The following is a 6,958-nucleotide window of genomic DNA, read 5'->3' as shown; positions in this document are numbered from 1 at the left end:
TATTCTTGTATTATAGTTTATTAATTTATTATTATATTATATTAGTTATATATTATTTATTTATTATTTTATTTGTTGGCTTTCTTATATTATATTATATTATATTATATTATATTATATTATATTATATTATATTATATTATATTATGTTTATGTTATTAATATTTATTTGTTTGTTTGTTCTTTTTTGTTATTATTATTTTATTTATTTTTATTTATTTTAATTTTTTAGTTAGTTAGTTAGGTACTTTATTTATTTTTCTCTGCCATGAATGAACCCAGGACTGTTTTTCAAGGCTGTGGAATAGAATCATATTGTAAAATAGCATTCAATCTCTTGCACAAACTGTTTCACTGCCCTCAATGACTTACATTTTCAGCTCAAAACATTTTTTACCATTCAGCTGATGAAAAAAAAAACACATCTTATTCCGAGAGTGAGTAAAATGATTAGCAAATGCTCTTTTCCAGCTGAACTGTCCCTTTAAGAATCGATCTACTTTGGTGCAACTGTTTTAAGAAAGTGCTTCATGTTCCCTGTGCATTGCTGGGGACTATAGAGTCGTGTTATCAATGTATATCATTGATCTAAAGCAGGGCGTCTGCATTTGCCATCTGTTTTTGGGCTGAATTACACTGAGATTCTTTAGGAAGCAGCACTCAGAAGTTCAGAGTCAGCAGCTGTTAATGAACGCTGAGTAAAGGCATGCTCAGCTCGATGAAGTCACAGCTTCTATTGGAGACATGCAACGCTAATATATGGATGTTACTCTTACACGTTATGTACTCTAAAATGGGGTTAAATAGCACTAAAAAGTGGTTTACTGGCTAGTGATCATAGGGCAACCACTTTCAATATACATCACTTTCTTTAAAGCTGCTCTGTCGTCAAATGGTGTTATGTAGAATACACTTAATACACTTCATTAAACATGCACACATAGACATCACTTTCCTTTTTTGGAAGGACACTATATACAGTTAAAGTCTGAATTAGTAGCCCTGTTTTAAATGTTTTCTTTTTCAAATATTTCCTAAATGATGTTTAACAGAGCAAGGAATTTTTCACAGTATTTCGTGTAATATTTTTTCTTCTGGAGAAAGTCTTATTTGTTTTATTTCGGCTAGAATAAAAGCAGTTTTAATTTTTAAAAACATTTTAAGGTCAATATTATTAGCCCATTTAAGCAATATTTGTTTTGATTGTCTAGTAAACCAATCAGGCTCATTCTAAAAATGTACCCCTATATACATTTCTAGAGAGTGCCAAATATGTCCCAGGAGGTATGTTTTTTGCCGTTTATTGTTTTCAGGAATCCACCAGAGGCCACTTTGTACACTTTTTTAGGTCTCAAATTTTTCTCGCAAGTGCAATTCTCACCTGCTGTTCTCACATAAATCCACCAGAGGCTGCCGTCGACTGACTGACTGACTGACTGACTGACTTACTGACTGACTGACCGACCAATTGACTGACCCACCCTCCTCCTTCCCGAAACCCAACTGATAGTGCTTTCAAAAGGAATCCAGAAGAATAAAAGCTCATGGGGCTGCCTGATTTTTACCACGTTTTCAGATTATTGTAGTTATTTACTTGTTTGTTGAATTTTTTGGGCTTTTGTTTTTGTCTTACCTGCTTTCTTCGCCAGACTCAAGTCTCGTCATCATGGTCAACTCCTCTCTGCGTCTCAGAACCATACAACCCCATAGCATTCGTTTTAAAAATGAAATGCAGCCATACATACCTCTGGCTACATGATTTGTGATCTCCAGAATTGTATATAGGGCTATGTTTTCAGAATTAGTCTATGTTGGCCAAATACATCCCAGGAGGTACTTTTTTTTTCCAATTTTTGCTTTTGCAAATCCACCAGAGACCGCTGTGTCACCTATAGCTTTCGCCATGAGGCTGTGTTCAATTTGACATAAAATTTTTTCAAAGTGCACTGGGAAGGGAGCACAATTGTAAACATGAAGAGCGCTAAAACTGAACTGTAAAAATAGTTTGAAAGCAAATTACACCTAAGAGAGATGCTTTTAATGCTTTTATTTTTTTATTAATTCCAACTTTGAATGTTAGAGTGTTCTAAATGAATAGGGCATAGGGGGGATAAGTGGTAATAGAACACAACCAGGAACTATGTTTCTAATGACAGCTCCAGAGGTGTAGTTGCAAGTGCTCAAGTTTGCGACACAGTTTGCGAATGTTTGTTGAAGCGATGGATTTGGGAAACAGCAAATCAACAAGCTATGTTTGTAATGACGGAACCTGCAACCATAGTAGGCTAACGTTGGTTTTGGAAACCCACCCCTAATTGGTAGAATTTTTTTGTTACTCACAAATAATTTTAATGTATTTTAAAAGTGGGTCAATACAGGTCAAATTTACACAGTCCACATATCAATTTTTAACATCTGGGCCAAATACTACATTTTACATTTGGCCTAAATCTTGTGTGCCACCTTAAAGACTAAGGGTGTCACGATTTTTAAATCGAAAGCGATCGAAATTCATGCTCAATTTCGATTATCGAATCAAAAAATGGAATCGTCGATGCTGCCATGCCCCCATGTCACGTCAGCTTGGCTTTCCAAGCGGAAAAAAAACAGGCTTGTTGAAGAGCTTGTTAAACTGCAGAAGCAGGAGACCCGTCGACAGAGCTTAAACCCTTTCCTCTTTCAATGAAGTCGCCGGTGTGAAAGAATTTTGGATTTCCAGTGAGTTATGTTGACAACGTTCGTGTTGTCGACAAAAAAAAAAAAACACAGTTTGCAAGTTCTGCTATGTATTAGGGTTAAGCCGAAAGACAACACCGGCATCGCGATCCTCCGCCCCGCCCCCGTTGCAAATCCGCTCGTGAAAAATACACACCCAGGCCATGTTTACATTGTTAGGTCTTAGTTTTTAAATGGCATTTTAAAACTATAACGATCCACATCCACACTGGCGTTTTGCATTTCTGAGCAGCCCTCCTTCCTCACTACCTCTGACAACGTACATCACGTGACCACACACACACACACACACACACACACACACACACACACACACACACACACACACACACACAGAGACGCACACACATTGTCATGAGCTCGAGACAGCGGGTCCAGGCAGTCAGCGGGTCAGTAGACTGCTTCAATCTTTCACTTTCACACTTGTACTTGGTAATTTTAGCGAACACCTCAGATACTGTTGGCTGGTTCCTGTTGGTTGTGCACGTTTTTTACCGATGCCATTATAATGACACAGATCACTGCCTATTCACGAGTCCCGTAGAAAAATTGATTGACAGGAGGCAATTATGTGTGTAACTTACCTTTATTCATTTACTGTATAATTTGTTAATGATTTTGTTGAATTTTTCTTTTTTAAATCGAATCGAATCGTGACTTTAGAATTGAAAATGTAATCGAATCGAGGATTTGGAGGATCGTGACACCCTTATTAAAGACGATGCCAACTCTGCCAAACCAGGGCCATTTTTGGTCCACATATGCCAGTGCCGGATGAATGCCTCCTGTGCCAGCTTTATGCCACATCTGGGCCAGAATTGTTTGCTACCAAAGTCTAGTCAAATATTATGTGCTGTCATCATGACAAAAGAAACCAGAAATTAGATATTAGTTAATAAAACGATCATGTTAAGAAATGGAGACAACAATGTACAGGTGGGCTAATAATTTAGGACGGCTAATAATTCTAACTTCAACTGTATTTGTTACATATACAATCCACTTAATTTAATCGATTTGTGTTGGGAAAATGTGAATGTATTGTGTGAAACCTTGCATTTTTTTTATACCGTAGCTATTAAAAAACCAGGGGAACATCTGCAGCTTTAAACTCAGTCTTTCAGTCCAAATGATTCAGCAATTTTCTGTTTGCTTTGAAGTCGAGAACAAAAAAAATAAGGCTGTAAACTTTAAACACTCGCATGGCATTTAGGTTTGTTTTCAACCTGAGGCTTGTACCTTTTCTGATCAGCTCTCGTGATGTTTAATCCAAGCCTGTAGCATGAAATAATAATGATAATAAAACAAGAAGGATGAAATAGACGAACAAATGCATAATCGCAAATGAAAGCAATTCCACAGCACACTAACAAAGAAATGCTGTTAGCGTGTGCCAGAGATTATAGGAGGACAAACATGCAAAGGTTTTTCATACCTGAACCTGTGTTTGATGAACGTGTGCTGAATTATTTGACCATGTGTTTGATAAAACATTCAGAACAAAAGAACAAGCCATGATGATTTAGTTAACAGCCTGAGGTGAACAATGAGAAGAATGCGCATGAAAACTAATATTGCACCTGCTGCTGCTTATGCAAATCATCTGCTGCAGAGAAAAAGCAAAAGGGCACTAGGTCATATATGTATATGTTTATTTTCCTTTAATATATGTCTATTATTCCGAAATGCAAAAAGTTTGTATGTATTAAATAGATAGTTCACCCCAAAAAACATAATTACATCATAATTTATACATCCACAATTTGCTCCTAACTAATTCGATTTTTTTGGTTTGTTTGTTTAATTTTGTATGTTAAGTAAATTAATTGAATGTTGTCAGTTAAAAATATATGTAAAACTTCAACATGTTTGTGAAAGATTTATTTATTTATTTATTTATTTATTTATTTATTTATTTATTTATTTATTTATGCAAAAATATTAAGACTTGTAATCTGCATTTTATTTATTTATTTATTTATTTGTTTGTTTATTTATTTATTTAATTATGTAAATAGATTAAGACTTGTAATTTGCATTTATTTATTTACTTATTTATTTCTTAAAAATAGATTAAGACTTGTAATCTGCATTAATTTTAATAAATGTATTTATTTATTTATTTGTTTGTTTGTTTATTTGTTCATTTATTTATTTATTTAATAGATTTATACTTGTAATCTGCATTTTTTTTACTTATTATTTTATTTACTTATTTTTAAAAAAAATTATTTAGATTAAAACTTGTAATCTGCATTATTTATTAAATTATTTATTTATTTATTTATTGTTTATTTATGCATTTTTTTGCATTTATGTATTCATTTATTTATGCTCCACTTATCCAACATTTGTCCATATGTCTGAAATATTCTAAAGCAGTCTTTTTTTTTGTACTGTTGTTATGGTTAGCATGAGATTCACACATGCAACTTAAGTTAATTGACTAATCCAAATCGGCACCACAGACATGCTCCAAGTTAGTAGTTATCTCCTAAAAGCAATCATTTTCTGTTCATTATCTACTACAGCAGGGGAGTTCTCGAGATCTACCTAAGCTCAAACTCCCCTCTCGCCTTGCAATGGGAGGGATCCCCGGGCTCGAGGATCTTATGAGCTCAGGGCTCTCTCCCAGGACAGCATGCCAAAGTAGCTCATATTTAATCATCAGCTAAGTGGGAACTCTTGAAACTAAGTAAAGTCAACTTGACACTTTTTAAGGCTTTTTTTTCTGGCCTTGCAGATACTGATTTATTATAAAATGTCATCAACCATGCATGTGGCAAAGCAATATAAAGTTTATAGACATATTACACGATGTTTCAACTAAACATACAATTTATAATGTTTATAAAAATATGGTTTATTATGATTTATAATGCTCAGTTTCTTATATCTTACCCAACACCACCAATAAATCCCAAAAGCTAAAGTATGCACATTTGTTTTGCCTACACAAGTGCAAGCTGTACTGAACAAAGGCTTTATGCTTTGCCACGGCATGCAGAATTGGAAGTAGAAAACCGCATGTTGAAACATAAAAAAGGAAATGTTACCTGAACCTGTTAAACATACAGTTGAAGTCCGCCTCAGTTATTAATCTCACGGGATATTTTTCACGAATTTCTGTTTAACGGAAAGGAAACTTTTTCAACACATTTCTAAACATAATAGTTTTAATAATATTTTAATAGATATTTTTCAAGATATTTTTTAAAGACTAAAATAGGTTACTTAGGCAAGTTAAAGTAAATGAGTCACAAGCTATCATTCCATCCAAATATAAACAAATAAAATATATTTTCAAAACTGAAATATCACATACAGTTGAAATCAGAATTATTAGCCCCCCCCCTGAATTATAAGCGCCACTGTTTTTTTTTTTTTTTCCCCAATTTCTGTTTAATGGAGGGAAGATTATTTCAGCACATTTCTAAACATAATAGTTTTAAAAACTTATTTCTAATAACAGATTTATTTTCTCTTTGCCATGATGACAGTAAATAATATTTGACTAGATATTTTTCAAGATACTTCTATACAACTTAAAGTGACATTTAAATGTTTAACTAGGTTAATAAGGTTAACTAGGCAGGTTAGGGTAATTAGGCAAGTTATTCTATAACTAGGGTTTGTTCTGTAGACTATCGAAAAAAAATTAGCTTAAAGGGGCTAATAATTTTGTCCCAAAAATGTTTTTAAAAAAATTAATAGCTGCTTTTATTCTAGCCTAAATAAAACAAATAAGACTTTCTCCAGAAGAAAAAATGTTATCAGACATACTGTGAACATTTCATTGCTCTGTTAAACATCATTTGGGAAATATTTACAAAAGAAAATCAAAATCAAAAGGGGGCTAATAATTCTGACTTCAACTGAATAAGATGTGCGAATTAAACAGCGTTTCCATCTAACGACTCAAAGAGAACAAAATCGTCACTTCCAGATTAACTGGTTTCTTCAAAAGCAAAAATATTATAGGAAATACAGTGAAAAATTCCTTGCTCTGTTAAACATCATTTGGGAAATATTTGAAAAAAAAATTAACTGGAGGGCGAACAATTTTGAGCTTCAAATAAATAACCCAACATAGGAGTAATGGAATAAAGTGCATGCAGATGTGTGGATGGGCTATTGTTGGCCGTGCTGTACCCTCATGAGTGAGAACAGGTTGTCATTCAGAGTCATGCACGCACTGCAAACATTACCTGAGCTGTCAACA

The sequence above is a fragment of the Danio rerio genome, chromosome 1, assembly GCF_049306965.1.
Source record: "Danio rerio strain Tuebingen ecotype United States chromosome 1, GRCz12tu, whole genome shotgun sequence".
Taxonomy (NCBI): Eukaryota; Metazoa; Chordata; class Actinopteri; order Cypriniformes; family Danionidae; genus Danio; species Danio rerio.
The sequence above is the reverse complement of the archived record's forward strand: the minus strand, read 5'-3'. Positions refer to the sequence as shown.